We start from the raw sequence: 24,342 nt of genomic DNA on the forward strand, positions 1-24,342 counted from the left end.
GTTAACTGGTACGAATACCTGATATCCATTAAGATGGTTAGAAATTAAATGTGCCTATCCTCTTGATTTTGGCTTTGGTGCAACAATTGATTACACAAGAGTTCATAGGCATATTCCAAAGGTCCCATTTCCCAGGGGAATAAATCTAATATAATTCAAATAAAAACGTTAGGAAGTACTGACAGAAACACAGAAGGTAAAGAGGAAGGCACAAGAGGAAAAATGAGGGAGCTTCAAGTTTAATACTGGTCATTAAAAATTTATAATACAAAGATAATATACAAGTAATATGAAATTAGAAATCATCATCTGTGAGATAACAGTTTAGTTATTTCTTATAAATATGTGTGCATGGAGGTGCCTGGGTGGCTCAGTTAGGTGAGCGTCCGACTCTTAATTGCAGTTCAGGTCATGATCCCAGAGTCGTGGGATTGAGCCCTGCATTAGGCTCTGCATTACGTGTGTAGCCTACTTGGGATCCTCTCTCTCCCTTTACCCCTCTCCCCCCACTTGCTCTCTCCGTCTTTCTCTCTCTCTCAAATTAAAAAATGTATACAATAAAATAAATATGTATGCATGATCTAACACTGTTCTGTGTTGGGACTTGTTCAGCCATGATTTTGGTCCCTCGATGTAGAGCAGGCCCCAGCTGTCCATTTTTGTAAACACAGTTTTATTGGAACACACTCGTGCTCATTTGTTTACATGTTGTCTGTGGCTGCTATCAGGCTGTTTCAGGCAGAGTTGCATTATGACAGACACCACATATCCCACAAATACTAAAATATTTACTACTTGGACCTTTACAGGAAAAGAACTGGTGACCTCTATGTAAAGGAACCATCATCAAAATTCACTCGTCCCCATTACCAACAAAACACAGAGTCTTACTGAACTCCACACTGTAGCATTGGAGGGCTAGTCCCGAAAATCAGTAACATTCTCTAAGCTTCATTAATGATCCCTCTTTAAATCACTTAAAATATTTGCTGGGGAGGACACTTTACGGGCTGACCAGAGAGTGTAGTGTGGCCGTGAGCTTAGAAGGAAGTTGAAATGCAGCCCATAATAAAGGCAAGGCCCAGAAAAGAAAGTGGGCTCATGGGGAATCAACTCTGGGTCATGATGTAGGTCCAGAAATGGATTCTGTTAATAATACCCTTCCGTGCTGTGTTTATGCCAAGCTATAGATCTTTTTAATGCAAAAGCAGTTATTTCAGCCTGAGGTCCAATCTTTCAGGAGAGTTTCTAGGCACTGTTTCTTTCACATTATTCAAACTCATCCTACTAATTGATTGCCTTTTGTTTAGAGTCCAAAACAGAACATTATCCTTTTCATCAATTTTCTCGGCAGTCTGCAAATGTACTACTTATCGCACGTAAAGTTCTACTTAAGTAGCGTTCAATCATCTTTCCAACAAATTTCAATGAGCAATGTTCCTGGAGATGCTTAACAACCTGTAATGCCTATTTATTGTGGGGAATGCTTCTAATGACGAATGGCCAATGTAGGACTCTTTGGGCTTATAATTTCTTTAGATGAATTTTCTTGACAGTGTTGAGAAATGAACACCACTATTTGCAAATGAGCGAATCATGCATTCTCAGCAGCTATTCTTAAAATCGCCTTTGTTCAGACTGTATGAAATGGGTGATAAATCAATTGCACAGTGAGGTTTTTTTTGGGGGGGGGGGCATATAACTCCATAGAGCATATGTATCAGCATTAAATTTAATGTATTTATATTTTTATTTAAAATGCATTTCATTGAAAGCTAGTATTTGTAATTTTTGCTCCGTGTTCCCCAAAGAATCAGGCTCTTAAAATGAAAGTATCCATTATTCAAATCTGATTGTTGCCACTTCTTGAGGTGGTGCCTGATAGGATAATTCATCTAACTGGCCTGAGGATGTAGACTTCATTACTAAATTACTCATGTACATATCACACTGCCTATGAGGAATGATACTAAGTAAATTACAGGCAGTGGAATATACACCAGTCTCTCAGCACCCTAATACTAGCATGTACAAAAATCTAAGTAGGTACAGAGAAGGGAAGGACCTATTCAGCCTGAGGTATTAGGAAGGCTTCACAAGGAAGTGATATTTTAATGGAGTCCTGAATTCAGCAGGGAGAAAAAGTTGGGCACAAGAATTCTAGGCTGAAAGAACAACATGCACAAAAGCAGGAAGACAAAAACCAACACGTGTGATCAGGTACCGTGAGAAATTCAGTGCAGCTGAAACATGAACTGAATGGGGGGCGAGGGGGACAGGTGAATAAAGGAATCTTTAGTTCAACAAAGAACAACAAGTAGCTCAAACTGCCTTGATTCTTTCCTGCCCTTTTGATTTCCAGCAGCATGAGATGATAAAGAAAACACAGTCATCCTGGTCAGATTTTGTCACTTCTTGGTCATTCAACCTTAGGCAAGTGATCTGTTGGGGTTCATTCATTAAAGTGTTGATTCAGAGACCTGCCTAATCATTGCATCAAAATACAAGTTCCCAGGCCCCCTCCCACACCTCCTGAATCACACAGTCTGGAGGAGGCCCCAGGAAGCGGTGCATTTTAAGCTTCCATTGTGTGAATCACCACCTTCAATACAATATTCTGTGGAAGAAATCACCTTTGTTAAAAATGCTCTAAGTGGGTGTTACTTCTTTTGGTCTTATTTCTTCCAAGGAGGAAATAAAGAACAGTAATCTGAAGACTCTGAAATACTTAAAACAGAAAACCTTTAAAATCCCAATTTAGCTGGCTTGTGGCATTTGCAGGGGGAGGGAGAAATTATCTGAAGGTAAGAGACTTTTCTTTCTTTGAAGCTATATTCGTGTGATGTGAATCAAACCATTCATGCAGAGAACAAAAGCACTTTTGACTTCAAGGGCCAGTTAAGATGGTAACTTAAATAAACAGGGAGGAAAAGAGATATGACAAAAGGTCAGCTTAGTCATAGCTTCTTGAGCTTCAACCAAAGAAGTGCCTAAGGCTGAACATCTAAATTGAGTTTGCAATTATCCACCCTTCCACAGGTTCCTGGACTGGTCACCAGATCTGTAAAGTCAGTTTAGAGGGAGGTCTGGGAGCTATTGTCAATATTTCAAAATTTACAGCGCAGTGCTTCTCAAAATACAGTTCAAGAAACATGAGATCTGAACCATTTGATGAATGAGGATAGTGCTTAAAAATGAAGATTCCTACATCCCACCCCAAGAGATTAGATTTCAGAGTGTTTGGTCTGAAGCTTGGAAATCTGTATTTCTTTTCAAACACTAGGTATCTTGAGAGAACTCTTGTAATAAGGTTAACTAAAATATCCCCAAGCTGCATCCCAATTCTCTGCTTTAGCTGACATGATCAAGTCAAGTTAGCACATGCTAATCAGAATTTCTAATGATCAGATGCAGGTCTTTAATTAATAAAAGTGGGGAAACAAGTTATTATGTAATAAATGTCATTTGCTTAGTAGAGAAAAATCTATCAAAATGTGGATCAATAGAGAAACTTTTTTTTAAAGGGATCCTTGATAGCAAAAAATTTGAAATGACTTAACATTTGACAGCTCTCCTCCCCCATTCTTGGCTGCATACATTTTGTTTAGAATTTTGATAGTAGAAAAATACTAGTGAAAGCAATTTTCTCCCCTATTTTCCTACTCAACATTCCTCTCCTTACCCCTCCTTTCCACATGTTCCCTGTTTTTCAAATGAAGATAGCTGGTCCAGTTGACATTTGGGCATGTGCCTGGGGTCCTATAAGGGAATCTACACTTCTGAACATTTCTCTGGAGAATAACACACCTTTGACCTTCCATCACTTGGAATAAAAGTATTTCCAGAGGCAGCTTTGTTAAGGATTTCCACCCAATTTGTGAGTGCTTTCTCCCAATTTCCATTATCAGAACGACTTTTGGGTGTTCTGACTTGAACAGTTACCAAAAGAGAGAAAGAGAGAGGGAGAGAGAGAGCTAAAATTTAATCCAAAATTAGGATAGTCATGTGATTCTGTGAATGCAAAATATAAAGCACAAGATTCCATCACGTTCAAAGGTCTTAAAAATCCATGCAAAATGCATTTACATAGTTAAAAGCAAAGGAAGTACAACTTCTAATCAAACAATGTGAACATTATCGATTTCCCTAAGTACAAAATTAAAGATCCTGACTATGAAACCACCACCACTCCTGAAGTTATGAATTCACCAAAATAGCAACTGTAATAAGTTTCCATCAGGGTTGCCAAAAAGAATCTCTTCTCATTATGCAACTATAAGCTAATAGCAAAATTACATGGAAAAATGTTTCCAACTGGCTTAAGTCAAACTGGTTAGGAACAACCATTAGTCCTTTTTGGTAAATAACAGTAGCAATCAGCTACTCACCCACAACCTCACCACTATGTTATTAAGAAGGTAAGACTCAAACCAAATTCTACCACACACACAGATCCACTTAGAGATAAAGATAAAAGGTTAGTAAGATTCATATGCTCTTTACGGAAGGTAAAGTCTGTCCCAAATGTTTTAGCCAAACCACATACCTTTAATAAGTCCAATTCCGCATATAAGAGCATATTTCTGTCATCTATTATGCTAAAAAGTAGCTACTTCAAAATAATTCTATTATGTGAATTAGACAAAATGTCTGCTGTTGATTGGAGATAAAGATGGCTGAAGCTTTGCAGAGGCTGCCTGTGGAACTGGATCATTCTGACCACATGTGTGTATCTTTCCAACCACTGACAGCACTTGAGTGTAAATACCTGATCAGTGCTGCTGATTATCCCTAGAATTTAGCTTAAACTAACACTCACACAAATATGCACACCTACATCTCAAATTGGGGAAGGAGGAGCATGATGTAATTATTTCCTTAGTGCTGGTAAGTATATTTTAGTCTTAGGGGGGTTTAAAATTAAGTATAACATTGTGCATCAAAACAAAAGAATACTATTCTGTGAAGAAAGCTGTGATATTTGGAAATTTTTTGGCAATGTTTAATAAAATTTATCCTACTAGAATAACAGGTCAGCCTGTTTATCCCAATTTAAAATATACATCTGAGAAATTTAGATCTGTGAATTTAAGTTGAAATCGTACTGAGTTTACATAGAGTATTAGAACCTTTAGGTAGATTCAAGACTGCCATATTTATAAATGTACTTCTTAGATTTGTAAGAAGTACTTAAGTACATAGAAATCTTTGAAAGCCAGTTAACATCTTTTAGAAGAGTTCAAATCTATAGAATGTAATTTAAAATATTTAAGGGTATTTAAATGTCTGAATTTTAATGGGACCAAATGTTACTCAATATTATTTGACTCCATCAAAGTAGTTGCTAAAATTGACTAGACTAAGATTTTCAGAATTAATTAAAAGCCAACAGGACTGGGGTTTTAAAATATTTATTTTAGAGAGAAAGAGAGAAGGCACAAGCAGGGGACGGGCAGAGAGAGAAGGGAACAGAAGATCCAAAGAGGTCTCTGTGCTGACACCAGAGAGCCCTACGTGGGGCTTGAACTCACAAACCACAAGAACATGTCCTGAGCTGAGTCAGATGCTCAACCAACTAAGCCATCCAGGTGCCCCTAGACTGGACTTTTTTATTTGTAACTCTATTACATTGAATATTAATTTTTATGAATTAGAATTAAATTTGAATTCGCTTTTCCTATGTACAACACTCACTTTCAAGGTACCAAAAAGTTCATTATTAACATCATTGAACAAACTCTCCTTATCACTAAAGATGATCTAGGCTTGTAGCATTTCTCACTCATCAAATATTAATGCCTTTGGGGCCTAAAATAAGAAGAGTCAGGGAACTCTATTCATGACCTGCAGAGTGAGTCAGGGTTTTATCAGAATTAATATTTTAGGACTAGATTGGGGTCATAGGGGTCATCTGATCCAATTTATACAGGAAGAAACAGAGACCCAAGAAGTTTGGCTTGTCCAGCATACTATATAATAAACCAGTAGAGGAGCCAGGATTAAACACAGTTCCCATGACTCCCAACACAGCATCCTTGTCAATATTAATGAATATTTATTAAGTGCTTATTATGAATCAGGCAGTTTCTAGACCCTGAAGATGCAGCAGTAATGAGGGCAAACTTCTTGGAAGGTGGAGATAGATGATAAATGCACATATAAAGGAAACAATGTGAGTTGGTGATAAATGCTCTAAAGAACACAAAAGAAGATGTCATGAAGGAGAGTTATATGCCCAACAGGCAAGTGAGGGTTGGGCTTCTCTCACCATTCACTTCAAATGTCAATATTGTGGAGATGACTTTCCCCCTGACCAACCATCTCCACAATATTGACACTTGAACTGGTGAGAGAAGACTAACTGTGGGAAGAATATTTCAGGCATTATAAAGCATGATAAGTACAAAGAGCCTGAGGCAGAACAGAGCTGAGGAGGTAGGAAGAGTGAACAATAGAATGTGAAGGCGGGACAAAGTTGTTTGGATTTTATTCTGAATACACGATGGCGCCATTGGAGGATGTTGAGCAAAGAGTGGCACAAGCAGATTTACCTGGATCACTCCAGCTACTGGGAGGAGAGTGTCAGTAGGGGAGTGAGAAGAGGAACAGGAAAACCAGTTGGGAAAAGCTGTTGCAATCCTCCTTATAATATGGTGGAAACATAAATAAGGCTGGTAGGATAGGAGATGAGAAGAAATAGATTCTGAATCTATTATGGAGGTAGAATCTACATTGTTTTTCTGTGACTAAGATATTTTTTGTGTTCCTCTGATAATATCTTCATTATGGTGAGTGACAAGGCAGTAATGAGAATGGCTCAAAATTTGGGATCCTCCTATTTTAAAATATCAGAAGAGGACATAAGTTTTAGGTTAATTCCAAAGGGACAGATTCCCAGCCCCAGACATGGCCAATCTCAAATCCCCTCATCATTTAAAGACTCCTAGGATGATAGTAGTGCCTGACAGATATATTTCATGTGTTAAGTGCTCAAGAGATAACTGGATAAAGCAAAAAAGTCACTCAAGAGAGACAGACCTGAACCCCAACCTTGGCACCAGCTCTGTGATCTTGAGCAAGTTAACCTGATTTCTTTGAATCTTGGTTTTACTGTCTACAAAATGGGCAGAGTTTTATGAATATGTTCCTTGCACAGTGCCTGACTGTGTTTATACCAGGTATTCAAAAAGGGCAATTACTACTCTTAACTTGTTCTCTGTGGCTGGCCTCCTTCCTTTGACTAATACCAGAAGCCGGTGAACTTTAGCCCTTTTAGCTCAAAAGTGAGTATAAAACATAAAGACACATTTTTTTCCAAGTTTTGGGGGAATCTCAATAATACGGTAAATATCTTCTGCTATGTTCACAAATATTTAAATTAGATGGGCACTTATCACAGGCTGTCCTGAAACTGTGACTTCATAGGTGATCTCCTGAGGCTTTAAAATTGCCTACAGCTCATAATGTGAAACATCTTCTTAATTAAAACTTTCATTCTGAGAGAAAGGATCTAGGGCAGGGAAAAGCCAGAGTGGGTCTCCTGGCTGTTGAAATTATCTAGAGCATAAAATAAGGGTCTCAAGGTCAAGGACCACTTAACCAAGCTTAACAGAGATATTTTCAGACCCTCATGCAAATCAAAAACCACGAAATTAAATAGAATACTGGGCACGGTATTCAGACAGGTCAGTTCATCCAGTTCAGGCCTCTTTTCCCAGCTAAACACTTACAATTTGTCATATGTACTTAAATGTTCCCTTTCTGGCATCTTCAGCTCTACAATTAAGGGGAAAATAAATCATATGGTAATGTGTCGACTACACCCACAAATATCACCACCTTTAGTTTTCAAGCTACTTCATCAGACTCTGGCCTTTTAGTTTTCTCTTTGTTCTCTTAAAGGGCAAGTGCCTCCACTTCCTACAGACACCAAGAGCCCTGTCACGTGCATGGTTGATTTTCAACTGTACGTTCATCAGACTTTCCTTGTCCCCCATCTTACAGCTCTACAGCCACTTAGGGAATTCACAAATCTTTGAACTTTTAGGAATCTTGAACACGCAATTACTAAGTACACTCAAACACCACCTAAGCATATACAATGTGCACTGACATCTTTTCCGTTTCAACATCATAGCACTAAATCAGCTGGAGGAAACTAGCAGAGAAAAATGACAGTGTCACACGGTTTATTATCACTTAGATTCCAGGATCTTATGGTTATCAAATTAATCAGCCTATGTTGACCATTACTTTTTAAGGTAGTTTTTAGTGAAATTCACCACAAAACATACTTCGCAAAGATTCCATTATCCTGACAGTTCTTAAATATATCTTGTGCTATTTTGCACAAAAATAATATCTAATTTAACACGGTAATGACTACACATCGGGCACTGTTCTGAGAACTTTATAGATATTAACTCATTTAATCATCATAAAAATTATATAAGTAAAATACTATTATTATCCCATTTTACAGAAGGGGAATTGTGGAACAGAGATTAAAGAATGTGTACAAGGTCACCAGTTATGAAGCGAACTCAGAACTCATAGGTTAAGATTTTAGCTCTTATACCAGAGCTACTCAATCTTGGCACTATTGACATTTTAGATGGGATCATTTCTGTTGTGGGAGGCCCTCGTATGCATGGTAGGATGTTTAGTAACATCCTTGGCCTCCACCCACTAGATGCCAATACTACCACCCCAGCCCAAACCCTGGGTGTGACGACCAAAAATGTCTCCAGACACTGCTTAATGTCTCCCTGCGAAGGGGATGGGGTCAAATCATCCCCTGCCACTACCCACTAGGAATCACTGCCCTGTACTATACCGTGACCACACACAAAATGGCAAAGAACAACTATGTTTATAGTTGTAGAAGAAAAGTTAAGAGGCTTGTCCCTGAATTTCAAGGATTGGTATCATTAATCAAATGAATCCTCACCCAAATAAAATTAATATCGACCCCAATTCCACTCTGCTTTCCCTGTTCCTTCTCTCTTTTATCTTCCTTCATTGGAAAATTGCTCATCTAAGTTCCACAGACTGCTAAGCTGGTGATTTCACTCTTTCCTTCAAGTCTGTGTCTGAGGCATTGAAAGAGGTGCATAGTTTTTTTAGGTAGTAACTGAGGCTGCTCTCAAGAAAAAAACCACAGGGTACTTCAAGGTCTTTTGAAGGTAGGAGAGCCAAGAACCAATAGCACTTCATTCCTTTTCAGAAAGGAAACTTATTTTCTTCTTTGGACTCACAGCAGGTTATTGCCGCCTTGTTCCCTAAATGGTGGATTAAACATTGTGTGGTTCATAGGACTCTAAAGGCTCATGTGCTCACCTGGTATAGCTCAGCCTCTCTCTGGATGTTGTCTGCAGGCAGATATTGAGAACTTGCCACTTGTTCATACCTCCTTGATATTTTCCGGAACTAAATAGGTTGGGTTGAAAAAAGGACTTTTCTTAGCTTTTCAAATCTCCATAACCAAGAGGATGCCTTTGGTAATCTTGGAAACTCCTGCCAGAGTGAACATGTCTCATGGCCAATGTCTGGTAAGTAGGTAAGAGACTTCACCTGATGGATAAACAATGGTGGAGTTGTTTCATGGTGTGTGTTTTCCATGGACCCAACCCAAGCAAATCACCCCATACATAAACCACCACCCAATACGATATCTTTAAGAAATCAGACTATGCTCAATTAGAATAAAAACACCCAGCCGTGTGTCATCAAAAGAAAGCTCTTACACTGTTAGAATTTTTCCTTGAGGTAATGATTTTGTTCAATATTGATGCAATCCTCATTTATTGAGTATCTGCCACGTGCTTGGAACAATCATGCTATTCTCCCCCACCCACAACTTCTCTGGAAGCTACTATAGTGAAAACTTCAGAAGTAGAAATCAAGAGATCACAGATTCCATTGTTCTGCCTGCTAACAATAAAGTTGCAACCCTGAGTAAGCTACTTGACCTCATTGAGTATCAGATTCCTCAACCTTAATATGAGGAGGCTGGATTACTAGATAAACTGTAAGGTCCCCTACAACTATTGAGTTCTATGATTTCCTATATTTATTTTCTAGCTAAAAAGTATTGAGCTTCTATTGCATGACATGTACTACAGTTCTACCGCTTTACAAGTATTATCACCTCTAAATTTCACAACAATCCTGTAAGGTAGTTCCTATTATCTCCATATTAGGGATGAGGAATAATTCTATTTATTCAGTTCAGTGCACTGCTTCTTCAAGAGGAACTCTACCATTCTGGTGGATAGAGACTCACGCTAGACAATGAGCAGCATAAGGGCAGGTGGCATGGCCAATTCATTGACCTCTGTCAGCACTTATCACATATCCCAGCACGCACAGAAAGTCAGTAAATACTGACCAAATATATAAACGAAAGAAGAAAATTTAATATCACTTTTATCAAGTGTATCAATAAGGATGATAAGGTATCGTATTGTTTGTAAGTTTAGAACCCATTCAAAAGCTCATATTCTGGGTTACAAAACAACTGAGGATTTGACTGTCACATGAGTTTTGATGTGTTATTATCCTTTCCCAGATTTTTAAAGATAAATGTATTCACATGATGGAGGAGTTTTAAAAACAAAATATTCACCATAGCTTCTCATTGATAACTCTAGAATGTGGGGGGGGGGTGTTCATTTTTCTAATCCTGGTTCATGTAATCAGGAAGTATATTTTTGTGGGGCCATATTTAACTGCAATCTTATTTTGCAGAATCCCATACTTTAAGCTGTACACGCAATTGCCTCTCACAGGTCACGCAAATTTGTATTGAGACTTTTCATAGAAAAGAGCATTTTTGTATCTATCTCAGATATCATGCCTTTGTCAGATGAAGTAGTAAGGCTTTCTGATAATTTTGGTAAACACTGAAAATGAAAAAGTGCTTTGGGAGAGGAAAAATGTCAAGATACTCTAATGGGCTTATTTAAGTTCAAATAAAATGATACTCTGTTCTTTTGGTATGCTTGATATATTTTATAGAAGGAAAAAATAAGATGGTGAATGAAAAAGATTAAATGATGGCTCAAAAATCAATAATTTGTTGTTATTGTTAATTTTCTCCTATTATTTCTATGTGGGAGTAATAACATAAAGAAAGTATTTTAGGGTCTATGTCAAGGTAAAATTCAAAGTTAACCACTATAGAATAGGCATTTAAAAACAGTGGGAAGGGTAATGGATGAGTAATATCCAGACCTTATTTCTAGGACTTCATCTTAAAAGTTAAAAAATGGTCAACCCGAATTGATTCTATATTGTCAGTTCTTGAAGACATTAGGTACAACAAAAAATGAAGCCTGCTGCAAAGATGCATATTTCTAATTTACACATATTTAGGCAGACATATGCCACTGTATGTAAGCCACTTAGGTATCATGTAGAAGAGTGACTAAGATACAGGGCCAAATTCCTTAAAAGCTTTTATCCCCTTTAATTTTCATGATAACCACAGAGTCTATAACCCACTAGTCAAAGATGTAAAAGAAAGCAAAATTCAAAGCTGAAAAAGTTGGCCTTCAGGGAAAAAATTCTCTACTGTATTCTTCCACAGAAGGCTCAAGCTTTATTTGGTTCACTATCCAAAGATTGAATCCTTAAGAAAGCAAGTTTTATAGCCACAATTAACCCTTACATGTTTTAGGAAATGCTAACTTAGATTTCCTGCACAGAAAATATTCAATAAAGGATCTGGATCTAGTTTAAGGAAGCCTTGAAAATAGCTATTTTCTACTTGCCCATATATTTAATCATCTATTCCTCCAACAAATATTTATTGGCCACCTTGTATTACAGGTGCTAGGTGTTGTGAGGGCAATGAAGAGTAAGACACAGACCCTAGTCTTGAGAGATTGAAAAAGATCAGGGAGGACAGATCCAATTGCTAGCCTCAGTGATAAGTACTATGACATGAAGTGCACATCCCACCCAAATTCCTGGGGGTTAAGAAAGTTTCCCAGAGGAAATGGCATCTATGTTGAAATCTGAAGGACCAGTAGAAGGAATCTAGGGGAAACTGGAGAGAGGGAAATGGGGAGAGATCCAGGCAGGAAAATTGTTTCAGGTAGAGGAGATAAGGTCGTCAGAGGGAGCATGACACATTCCAGAAACTACAAGCAGTCTTTTACTATAGGACAAGAAGCTGTTTGCTCCCATTACTATATCCCACTTACAACCTCTTTGGAAGTAGACAGCATAGTTAAGACAAGTTCTGGGAAATTATGCTGTATTTGAAAAAATCTTTTCTTAGCTTTCAAATTTGGTGACATACTGTTCTCCCACCACCACCCCTTTTTTTTAACGTCATGACATGTTCTCCGTTGCCCACTGACCCCTACAGGCTATCTCCTTGGAAATCTCCAGTTGTCTTCTGATTATACATCATTCTCAACACTGCAGGGCCAATGAAACTGGACAGGAGGGCTGCTGCTATCATACTGTTGCTTAAAGTTCAAACCCCAGCTGCCTGCATTTCTCTGGCCCACAGAATTCCACTGTCCTCCTAGTAGGATAAAAAGGATTACGAGATTAGCTTCATGATACCGTTTCCAGCCGACCATATATAGTAAGAGGAAGCAACTAAATGTGACTTCTACGACAACCTTTCGGTGTTCAGGCTGACTCCCTACTAGGATGTCTGCCTGGAGGGGGGGAACAGGGATCTTAACCACGTAGGGGAGTTCAAGGGGTGTATTATCACAGCTGAGAGCTACAGAGGCTAATATCCCTGTTAGCCTCCTGCCACAAACAGTCACCACAGTGTGGGAATAGGGCACAAAACAGTTGCCCAAGTAAGAAAGCCAACATCATGGGGACTATGAAAGTCTAGCATCCACAGGCAGTACAGGGAGTCCTTGAAAATGAACAGAGTCAGTATTAGCAAAGATCCTAATCATGTCACAGCTAGCCTTGATTTTAGCTGGAAGGAAAAAAGAAAAAATAAAAGAAACACATATGTCAGAATTTTGTCTTTTTTGCAAGGCTCAACTGTTCCAGGAAGCCTTCCCAAACGTATGCAGACAAAATGGTTGTCAGCAATATTAAATCACATAGGTTTCTTGGATATCGGAAGAAAAGCAATGCTATTTCAAGCCATTCCCTTCTCGAGGAAAGTGGGTAGACTCGCTACAGGAAAATTCAAGATCTCCACTGGTCTTCTGAGCTCTTAAATGGGTAATGAGAATTGTATTCCGGTAACATTTTGAGGTTTGGGGTTTGCAAAGGGCTTACATTAGAGTCCATCTGTGTGCACAAGAGTGACAATTTGGCATTCCTAGGTAGAGCTGGGTCTAGGGGTCAAGGCAAAGTCTCCAGCTTCAGAAAACCATTACAGGTGGAGATACACTTTGGGGCATGTGTCTCTCTTTTAAGAGAAGTCTGTTGGCTTTGGGGAGGATGAGAGTCGTGGACCTGGGGCCGAGAAGAGCAGGGAAAACCAATGCTCTGAGGCAGGATGGTCCAAAGAACTTTTGGGAATGGCAGTGCTAATATTCCATTTTAAATGGCTTGCTTTTCTGCAATGTAAACCCCTCCTCAAAACTTGAGTCCACTGTATATAGAAAAGTTGTGGGTGAGTGACTCTTCCTGTGGAAACTGAAAAAAAAGAATCACCTCTGTGTTTGTGTTCATGTGGAACAAAATAAGAATGATCTAGTTGGGAGAGTTTTAAGAAAATCCATAACACAAGCAGAACCTAGGAGCCAGATGTGAGGCCATGAGACATAAGACTTCCAGAAACCTGCAGGTATCCTATGTCATGAGTCTGACTTTCTCAATTCTAGAATGGGGTATAGAGAAGGTCATCTTATCTAGATTTTAGGTACGGGGGAGCTGTCACTCAGGTAACATAATGACTCTGTTGAGGTCTATGTCCTATGATTTAAATGACGCAATAAATATCTCCTAATGGAAACATCTAATAATTCTGCATGGCCCATGACAGAGCCTGAAAGCAACACCATCATTATTCCTCTAGGATGAAGCATTAAAATCTTCTTTTAAAATGCAGCCACACTCTCACACTCATTAGAATGGCTACTAGTAACAACAAAAACAACTATAACAACAAACCAGAAAATACCAAGTGTTGGTGGGGGTTTGGAGAAGTAGGAAACCTAGTGCACTGTGGGTGGGATTGTAAAATGATGCAGCTACAATGGAAAATGGTACAGCAGTGGCTCAAAAAACTAAAAATAGAACTACCATGTGATCCAGCAATCGTATTTCTCGGTATACAGTTAAAAGAATTGAAAGCAGGGTCTCAAATATTCACATATTCATAACAGCACTGTTTACAATAACCAAAAGATGGAAACGAACCCAAATGCCCAACAGTGGATGAATGGGTAAACAAAATGTGTTATATACATACAATGAAATACTATGCAGCCTTAAAAAGGAAGGAAACCCTTCATCTGCTCCAACATGAATGAACCCTGAGCCAGTCACGTGAGGACAAATACTGCATGATTCCATTTACGTGAAGTATATAAAGTACAAGTGTGGTTACCAGGGGTGGGAACAGGGGGAGTCGGGAGCTATTTAATGGATACAGAGTTTTAATTTTGCAAAATGAAAATGCTTTGGAGATCTATTTCACAACTATGTGAATTACTTGGCAACACAAACTATATACTTCAAAATGGTTAAGGTGGTACATTTTATGGTATGTGTTATTTACCACAATTTGAAAGAATGCTCCATATTCTGTATAACAAGCAATTTTAAACCATCAGATGAGCTTCATTTCCTTATGCACAGATACATCAGTTTCGATACAGAAGAGAGAGTGAGATCCAGGACAAGAGGATGTTAGAAAAGGCAGACTTAGGGAACTGTGGAAGTCCCTGGGCATCAAGGGAGAACACAGGCTCAGAACTCCCTGGCTAATGTGGGAGTGGAGGGGGGTTTCTAGGGGCTTCAGAAACAGTGCAAGAAAAGAGAGGGGCAACACAAAGTCCTGAGAAAATGCACTAAAAATGCAGTTTCTTTTTCCTCTTCCTATTTTCCCTAAAGCTGCTATCCTTGGGTGACCTCCATAACATGCAGGCAGTGAGAGCTTGCCTTTGCAAAGGCTGCCCTGAGAGACACTAAGAATAACACCACTTGAAGGGCCCTTCTGGCAAGTGCATCACAGCTGAGTTTCCAGAACCACAAAGACAGACTTCAAACTTTCTCCATTAGCTACAGACGCACCCTGCTGAACTTTGTGGACCCAGCTGGTGGTTATTTTTAGTCATGTTCCTCTTTCCATGACCGACTGGGAACTGTGAGGTATGGATGGAGAACTGGGTCTAGGAGCCAAGGCAAAGTCTCTATCTTCAGGAAACCATTACAGCAGGAGAGAAACTTTGGCCCAGAAGTCTCAGGGTCCCTGTCTCTCCCTTCAAGAGCAGGAAGTCCGTTGACCTGAGTCAGGAACACGACATGAACTTGGGGCTGAGGAAGCCCTGAGAACCTATCAGTCCTAGATGGTTTCAGCTGTGCACCAGGAGCCCTGGCGAATGAAGCGTTGGAACTGTGACCCGGAGGCTGCCTCCTGTGGGGTGATTCCTCAGTGACAGGCTTTCTGAGCCCTGCCTGGGCCTGCCCAGCCACTCACCCACCCACGGGCAGGACTCCAAGCCTTGTGTTGCTCATCTTGCTTTGCTCTGCAAGCCTTGCCCATGCTGCATCAAGGCCTGCCTTGCCTCCTGTGGGGCTCCAGTGCCCTCGGGGGTGCCCAGCAGAGCAGCTCAGTGTGTATAGAAAGGACACACAGGGTCTTCTGAGAGATTTCATTCAGTGAATACAGTGACACATAGAGCATGAAACACGGTCGACTCACTCAGGTATGTAAAAAATTATGCATTAGCTGTTTTTACTTTCTTTAAATCAATTCAGTTCTGACTCCAAGTCCCATTCCTATTGGGCTGTGATGAAGTGAAACCTTAGGCCTTCTTGGGGCTCCCACCTGCAAAGGTATAAAGCACTGGGGTCTTACCTAGCTCCGAGGCGGGGAGGCCCCTCAGGTTGTCAAATATGAGTCCACACTGGCTGTGGCTGAGAGACCTGTGGTCCCAGGCTCTGCTGCCTCTTTGACAAGGGTGAAAATCTTCCACGAGCTGGGAAACACAAATGGTGGATCTCAAGCTACCTAAGGGCACTCTCACTATTTGTCAACACTTCTTCTCAAGGCCTTATCACCTCCTGAGTAGCGTACAAGTTCTGGAGGCAGGATCTCTCTCTTCCCCCCTCCCACCACTCACCAGAAATCTCTCCCTCCAGTCTTGACTCTTGCCCACTCCCTACCCCCTCCAGGACACCTTTCAACCATTGAGGATGTTAAGACAGAGCCTCGAATTTCATTTAAGCGTTTTCTACTTTACACCTTGATAAATCCCTGAGATAAAGAACCACAAAACTTAGCCAACTTAGGGGTTAGGATCTCCAGTTGAAATAAGGCACGGGGAGGTTAAATGACATGCACTGTATGTTGGAGGCAAGATCCAGACAAGAAGCCAGGTCTGCTGATTTTAGGTGAGTGTTCTTTCCACGACATCACAAAACGGCAAGTCAGACAGCCTGCAGCAAATGCTGGTTTGGAACCAGCAGACCAGAAACTGAAGGCTCACTTGTGTTTTATTATCAACAATGGGGATGCTGAATAAAACCAGTTAGTGGTGGGCAGAGAGCCAGCATTCACTTGATTAGATCTTCATTCTTGTGGTTACCAGCCAGTGCCATCCGGGGAGAACCTGAATCTGGAGGGGAGGCCATGCTGCCAATGCAGACAGCACCTGTGTTTGCCTATTCCTACCGCCCATTTTAAGCAAACAAGCAGTGACTTGAGAGAGGGAGGAAAGAGGACTGAACCCGGCATCTAGTGAGGCCAAGTTTTTTGGGGGGCAGGCATATTCTTCTTTCTCCATCCGGGAACAGACCACTTGCCCCTGTCAGAGGCTCTCTCGATTAGATGTCCAATTCTAGAGACAAGAGTTAAGATGGCTTGCCAGTGTCTATTGTTTTGAAGTCACCTTCATATGCTAGGGACAAGGCTGATCTAACACCATCCAGAAGGAGGCTCTGTTTGCTTTGACTGCCTCTTAGTTCCCTCTCAGGACAATTCACGTACCTCTGGATGCCTCGACTTCCTGTGCCCAATAGTTTTATGCTGCCCTGCACCCTTTCTCAGTACTCCACCCATCCCTGTGCTACGATACTGCCCTCCTTTTCCCCATCCAGCCGCCATTTTCTGGACGTCATACTGTCAACAACGGAGTGGTGGGAATAAATAAGCTCACATAAATAATTCAGTCGAAAATAGGAGTCGTGTGGATATTTTTATGTAAAAGAAACACTCCGGTAGAGTATAAATTCTAGGAACTTGGGAGTTTTTGTCAGCTTTGTTCACGGCTGTGGTTTGATAGAACATTACCCCATTAAACAATACAAAACAAAAAGCCCGGTAGTAATAATAAGGTTTCAAATGAGACTCAAGAGAAATACTCAGGAACAGTTGCCAGGTTTGAAATATAACACATGATTTTGGTATTGCTGAAAGTCTCAGTAATAATAACAATGATGAAAAAAGACTTTTTCAGAAGAGGCCATAATTTCTTACTAAGTTAAACCTAATTTACATGCATTCAGAAAACAATATATTAAACTTTGAGAGGAATAAGGCACATAAAGCAGAAGAGATGCTATCAGGAGAAGGTCAAGTCATTGACAAAGAGGCCTGTCAGAGTATGTCCTTCTGGTAAAACGAACGTGGTCTGATGCAGAATTTTTCAAACTTCATGAGTGTTATGGATCCATTTACTGAGTTTTAACCAAACTTTTCTTTCTAATGGTATCAAATAGAAAGGAACTGACTGACACAGAAAGAAGAGGAATACGGTGGAGTGGAATGGAATAGAATGAAACGGAATGAAATGGAAACAGTAGGGTCTGTAATATACATATATAATACATTATCAGTATGTGTAACGCAAAATGTAATCATTGCTGTGGATTGTGGTCTAAAATACTTGAAAGCTGTAAGTCTGAGTCACTGGTTCTTAAACTCCTTCTAACCTCTGAATTTTTATTGGAAGCCTAATATATAAAATAGACTCAAGCTAACCTGCTCTCACTGAAAGCACTGTGAAGAGACAAGGTTTAGCCCTGCCAGCTCACTATAGTCCTTCTTCCTTCGAGAAGCAGAATTTGAAAACCACTGGTCCAGAAATTAGACATGATTAGTTCTCCTAGTATAACCATCAAATCTGATGCTTAATGCTGAAGTTTGAAGGGACCACTAATAGCATCTTCTCTCCCTATAAATTCCGAATTAATTTAGAGAGACGATGGAATCAAGCAGAAGAGGATTGAGTACCAACATACTACTACTAAAGGTAGTATTACACTAGTAATACATTTCCATTGTGGTGAATGTAGCATAGATAAGTGGCATCAGTGGGTTTCCCACCCTGCACTGCTGACTTAACCAGGCATGTGCAGTCAAGGCAGTGCTGGAAACCCAGAAGGCCTCAATCCCACTCTACCTTCCACTCAGAGGCAGTGGCTCAGAACAGACAGGCGCATCCCAAAAGCAAAAGAGAAGGAAGAACTAAGCTAGGCAGGCCCAGTTCAGAGGAGCCGGGAATGGTACATTAGTTGGAAAGCCTCTACAAGAAAATATGAAGCAGGTGGAAAGCGTTTTGTCTCCATAACACTTAGTAAGATGAAGTTTCCTTCATGGCACTTACTGAATTGGAATTAACGTCTGCCTCCCTTGATAGACTATAATCTCCTTGAAGACAGACACTATCTGTTCTATACACGGCTATGTTCCCAAAATCTAGTACATATTAGATGCTCATGAATGTGCTACATGAGCCCCATGAATAAAACTAATGTATAAATTCTGTCAATATAATAACCAGAATACCAACACCATACCTCCAATACCAAGGCATTGGAAAATAGAATCATATTCATTCAATGGCAAACAAAACTGAACAGGTCTACTTTTGAGGATATTCAAAAGATTACCTTGCTCACCCATGGTGAGCAAAGAAAAAAACTCGGCCATTCAGAGAAAAATACCAGTGAAAAAGTAGGAAATCCACTCCCACAAGAAAGAAAAACAAGCACAAATCTTCCTTCTTCTGGAAAGTCCCCAAAGAAGTCAATCAGGTTCTTGTAAGAGAGGCCTTTTTCTCTCCTGGTCTCAAACAAACTCTGCTGTGCGTTAAACTGCAAATCACTTCTTTCATCTTCTGTGAGAAAAAAGCTCTGGTTTATCAAGCCTGGCTTTTAGCGTGGCTCATACCTTCCAAATCTACAGGTTAGAATAGCTGTTGTCATAATCAATGAATCCACAAGAAGTAGATGTTTTGGTAACAGGAATTGTGGCCACGTTTCTCTATGCCACTGACCTGTACTTCTAGAAAGCAACATGTCTCCCGCCACCGAAGACTCATTAACAACAGCAACATGTGAGGCCCAACGGGAATGTACAGTGACACTAAGAACAGCCCCAACTAAAATCTCTCCTTTATTCATCCCACTAAGGAAACTAAAATTTTGACATTATTTACTCCTTTGAGGGAAGGCTAGGAAAACTCCCAGTAAGATTTAAATACGGAGGCTCCTGGGTGGCTCAGTCGTGGGTGTCCAACTCTTGATGTTGGCTCAGGTCGTGATCCCACGGTCATGGGATAGAGCCCCACGTTGGGCTCTGCACTGAGCATGAAGCCTGCTTAAGATTCTCTCTCTCCTTCTGCTCCCCTCCTCAGCTTGTGCTCTCTCTCAAATTAAAAAAAAAACAAACGAACAATTAAATACATTCTTAGGAATGATCCCGTTTGACCTTGTATCACATCCGTTATGGATGTTTAGCCCATCAATAAGGATTACTGTTGCTTTAAACAAAAATTAATCTTAATAATGACAATAAGCACACTTATTTCTAACATAAAAGCACCAGAATGAATAATAAACTAAAAACTTAGGACAGAAGTTACCTCTGGAGATGAGGCATACAGTGGAAAAAAAAAAAGAAAGAAAGAAAGAAAAGAAAGAGTTTGGATGCTCAGGAGTCTTCAAAGTTAATTCTAACATTATTTTTCTTAAACTAGGTGGGTTCATGCCTTTTTGCTTTAATGTTATTCTTTACCCTTACACTTACTGAATTATTACCTATATTTTCACAAAATCTATTTTCTGGTAAAGTCATAGATTGAGAAAAACGAGACAAATGTAATCTACTAATCTGCATCATTGGTAGACTCTAACTGTTCATCCATTCCTCAAGCATCTTTAGTGTCTACCACTAAATTCAGTACAAGGCTGAATGAGAAATAGTCCTTGTTTTCAAAGAGTTCTGAGTCTAGTTAACTAAAAATTGATACCTAGGGCTGCCTGGGTGGCTCAGTCGGTTAAGCGTCTGACTTCGGCTCAGGTCATGATCTCACGGTTCGTGGGTTCAAGCCCCATATCGGGCCCTCTTCTGCTGTCAGCACACAGCCTGCCTCAGATCCTCTGTCCCCTCTCTGCCCTTCCCCTGCTCGTGCTATCTTTCTCTCTTTCTCTCTCTCAAAAATAAACATTAAAAAAACTTTAATAATAAAATAAAAATTGACATCTACTAAAAAATACATATGCATACATGAACATGAGCCAATCTGATAAAATTCAGAACACAAAATTAATTCTGTATTCCTCTTTGTGTACTCTATGCCACATAACTGATTGGAGGAATTTTGCACAAAGAGTGAGCTCTAAATCATAAGCTGATAGCTCTAAAAGTCAGTTCAGCCAATTTTCTAGGTCACATCTGGGGATAGGGCACCCTTCTGTGCTGTGCTCTCTCTTTTTGACACATGGTGACCCAAATCCAGAATTCTAAGAAATAGCACCAAAACATCAGGAAATGCTGGCCAGCTCATTGAGAAAACTTGTTCTTTTGAAATCATCCCTTAAAATATACACCCATTGCCCACAGCCTTGAGAAAATGACATAGAGTCATTGAAAAATATGAGGGTGTTTAGGGTGTACATGCCTGCTCATCTCTATTAATCTGGAAAGTCATTTCCTCTTCTTTGAACTAATTCGCTTTGCTTTGCTTAAGGGCCTTAATTCCTTTCTTTCACCTTCCTTTTAGAGCTGCTGTGAAATTCAGCCCTCAGCCCACACAGGTTCCAAATCATCTTCTTTTCTTGCTCGTGCGTACTACATTTCATGCCGGTGCCATACAAGTCACTTTATTTGCCAGTGATTCTATAACTTTCAGACAAAGAGGTGTTTGATTGCATTATAAAGAGATACGAAAGATATCTAATGTGCTGCAGGTTTTAAAGAGAATGGAAATGTGTCAGTGTTGTGAATCTATTGGCAGAATAATCATTTTATGTTCAAGTGGGAAATGTCTAATAAGGATGTAGCTTAAGAGATGCAGGAAAGTAAAGCAGAAAAAGCCCAGGATTTAGGTTCAGGGATGCTTCTTTTAAGTCCCAGTTCTTCCATTTGTTAGTCATATTACCCTGGGCAGATTCTTCACCTTTAAAATAAAGATAAAAAATCAGACCTTTGAGATTTAAATGATATAATAAAAGCCCCGCTAGCAGAAGGTAGGTGCTTAATAACACAATCCTTAGATATTTTCATATTATGATACTTACGTAGAGACAATTACTCTGATATATGTAATTTGAAGGAAAGTGCTAATCTACCAAAATTCCTGTTGCTGAATTTTAAGATGCTTAAAATCAATTTTACAACCCAACATCTAGAGTGTAAGCACTAAATTATGTCAATTGTACAATACCATATGGCAATGTTTTTTTTTATTTTAGTTTGTACATGTATGTCAGTTCCATGGGAGTTTGTGAAAAATAGAAGGTTCAGGATTCTCTCTCTAGAGAAGCTGGTTTAATAGAACTGAGGTGGTTCAGTAATTTGTATCCTTAACGGATTTCCAGGTGATTCTGATGGAGATGGTCCTCGACCACATTTTGATCAATGCAGCCATAAAAGGTATTTATGTACTTATAAGAGAATTTTTAAAGAAATGGCTCAGATTAGCCATTACCTCCCATGCTAAAAATAATCTCTCCCAAGACTTCAGTGGAAATAGTGCAAAAAGGGCCCCCCAAACTCTGCTCCAATGAGAACCTGGGAAAAGTGTATCAAAATAAATTTTTTCAGAACTCTGAAAATTAGCCAAAGGCTTAAAACAATCTGAAGAGTGTTTAGCCAAAAAAAAAAAAAAAAAAAAATGGTTGCATCTTGATAAGAACAGCAAGTTTTGTCAAGTTTTAACTTGCCCTATTCCCATTCCACCTTCTACAGCCATGCAGTTTTGAAAACCCACAGCCTCACAATAATCACAACCATGAAAATCAGCTACAATGACAGAAAAAACAGACAGAAGACCAAAAAGAAAATAAAAGTCTCAGGGCACCTGGCTGGCTCAGTTGGTAGAGCATGCAACTCTTGATCTTAGAGTTGTAGGTTCGAGCCCCATGGTGGAGGTAAAGATTACTTAAAAACATAAAAAAACTAAAATGGAAGTCTCAGTTTACTCATCTATAAAATGCTAAAGGTCATCATTATCTACTTATGGGTATTGCTGTGAAGGTTAAGTGAGATAATGTGTGGTATACTCCCAGCACAGTGCCTGGTACACAGTAAGTAAATAAGATAGTAGGAAAATTCCTGTGTATTTAGTAATTTTCCTACTGTGGAGCAAATGTGAAGAATTTTACAAAGTAGCTTATGTATTGTCATATATTCTTCTTGAGTCAAAACCTAAGGTATTTTTTTGTAATAAGATTCCTCAAAGTAGCAAATGAAGAAGGAATCTTCCCTGCAGTGATCTCCACCGCTGAGTTAGGGGAAAGGGCAACACGTTCAAATATCAGACAGGACAGTCTCTAGTAAAAGAACAGATGATCTGAAGAGAATGTGATTACTAGCAGTTATTTGTAGTGACATTTAAAAATAAAAAACAACAACCTGAGAGATAGGCAAGATTTAATTATTTATCTGTTTTGCTGGAGAATACCACTCTCAAGAGGTTAAATCACTTGGCTAATGTGTAGATTCCACAATTCATTCTTAATCTCATGTTCTTTCCTTGTACATTTCGTCTCTCCTTGATCTTTTCTGTCATCATAGAAAGAACAGACCCGATTTCCCTTTCATCTCAATGACTTAATGTTAGCACTCTTTGAAATACCAAAGTTTCCCTTTGTCATGGCCCTAGTAAGCACCAAGGAAAATAGTTCTCAGAGATCCAAGATAAAATTTTTAGGAAGCCTCCAAAATTGATTTTTATTTTTCTAAGGCTAAGGTTAGGCAAGCAACATATTTTAACATCCAAATAAGATAATTTTCATGCCATTTTGGTTAAAATGTGAAATCTTTACTTGAAAAATGCTGTGCCCACTGTCCCAATGGGTGTAATCTATGCTGAAAATATCAGCTTCCCTCAAACCTATGTCAAGATGTCCACTAAAGATTTCATGGGACAATATCCAGATGCTAACTCGTAGGTCTCATGAAAATAAAAAAATGATTTCATTTCCACTAGAGATGGGGCTTAAACAGTTCAATTATCTTAGAAAACTATTCCATCAAAACATTTGAAGATGAAAATGAGACCTGGTATTAAAATCTATGGTTACCGTTAAAGGGTAATTAAAATATTATCCAGGGATTCAGCTAGTATTTGAGGATAAGGATGCTTAAATCTTCTCGATCAATCCATTTATAGATGTGCTTCCAGGTCTATATTCCTTTTTATATATTCAATAAATGATTTTTAAGAATGTACTGTATTCCTTCTCTGTAATAAAAAGAAACAAACTACTAAGACACAAAACATTATGATGGATTTCAAAAGCGTTACGCTAAATGAAAGAAGCCAGACACAAAGGACTATCCTCTGTATGAGGCCATAATATTTTAGAAAAGGCAACAGTATAGAAACAGAAAACAAATTGATGGTTGCCAGGGGCTGGGGATGAAAGCAAAGCAGGAAAGTGACTATAGAGGGGCATGAGGGAACTTTGGGGAGTGATAAATATTTATCTTGACTACGGTAAAAACTACATGACTCCATACATTTGTCAAAACACAAGAAAGTATACACTTCAAAAAATAAACTTTATTGTTTGTAAATTATTTTTCAATTTAAAAAAGAAGCAGCCCTAAAATCCTGAGCTTTAGCTTGCCTCCCTCACACACACACACACACACACACACACACACACACGCACACACACACACACACAGGCACACAGACATGCACACACACATACACACCAAATCACAAA

General features: G+C 39.4%; 1 long non-coding RNA gene across 1 annotated transcript in view; it reads right to left on the reverse strand.

Moving 5' to 3' along the window:
* Positions 1-477: 477 nt before the first annotated feature.
* Positions 478-24,342, reverse strand: part of LOC109501672 — a 137,693-nt gene continuing 113,828 nt past the window's right edge. The window contains exons 3-4 of the long non-coding RNA XR_006600875.1: positions 16,019-16,139; positions 478-9,573 (exon numbers count right to left, since the gene is read on the reverse strand). This is a non-coding gene — a long non-coding RNA (uncharacterized LOC109501672). The remainder of the gene's footprint in view (positions 9,574-16,018; positions 16,140-24,342) is intronic.

Source organism: Felis catus, chromosome B4, assembly GCF_018350175.1.
Source record: "Felis catus isolate Fca126 chromosome B4, F.catus_Fca126_mat1.0, whole genome shotgun sequence".
Lineage (NCBI taxonomy): Eukaryota > Metazoa > Chordata > Mammalia > Carnivora > Felidae > Felis > Felis catus.